This window comes from Papilio xuthus, unplaced genomic scaffold (genome assembly GCF_000836235.2).
Source record: "Papilio xuthus unplaced genomic scaffold, Pxut_1.1 DF827135.1, whole genome shotgun sequence".
Classification (NCBI taxonomy): Eukaryota; Metazoa; Arthropoda; class Insecta; order Lepidoptera; family Papilionidae; genus Papilio; species Papilio xuthus.
This window is the reverse complement of record NW_013531514.1, coordinates 167,709-168,099: the sequence shown is the minus strand read 5'-3', so window position 1 is coordinate 168,099 and position 391 is coordinate 167,709.

Sequence of the window (391 nt, the reverse complement as noted above, 5' to 3'; positions counted from 1 at the left end):
CACGTAAGTAAACAACACGTAGCTCGTGTACGTACGCGCCGGATGGAGACGTGCCCATTGTAACGTCGTGTGCGTGCCCAGGTTCCAGTCTGGGCGGCAGGGGGCGCGGCACCCGGCTCCCGGCGCGCCCTACTACGCGGTGGGCTTCCCGCGTCACTCGCTGCTGCCCGACACGCCGCTCGGACGACAGGTCTCTCTCATACCGCCCACTTGTCATCGCGTCTTATCTAATACATGAGTATCGTTTAGGTGGTGTGAGTACTGGGGTATCGGTTGCATGGTGCAGGTGCTGTCGCTGCTGCGCGAGGCGTGGGAGCGCCGGCGGCTGTTCACAGTGGCGGCGTCGCGCACCACCGGGCGCGAGCACGTGGTGGCGTGGCGCGTGCTGCCG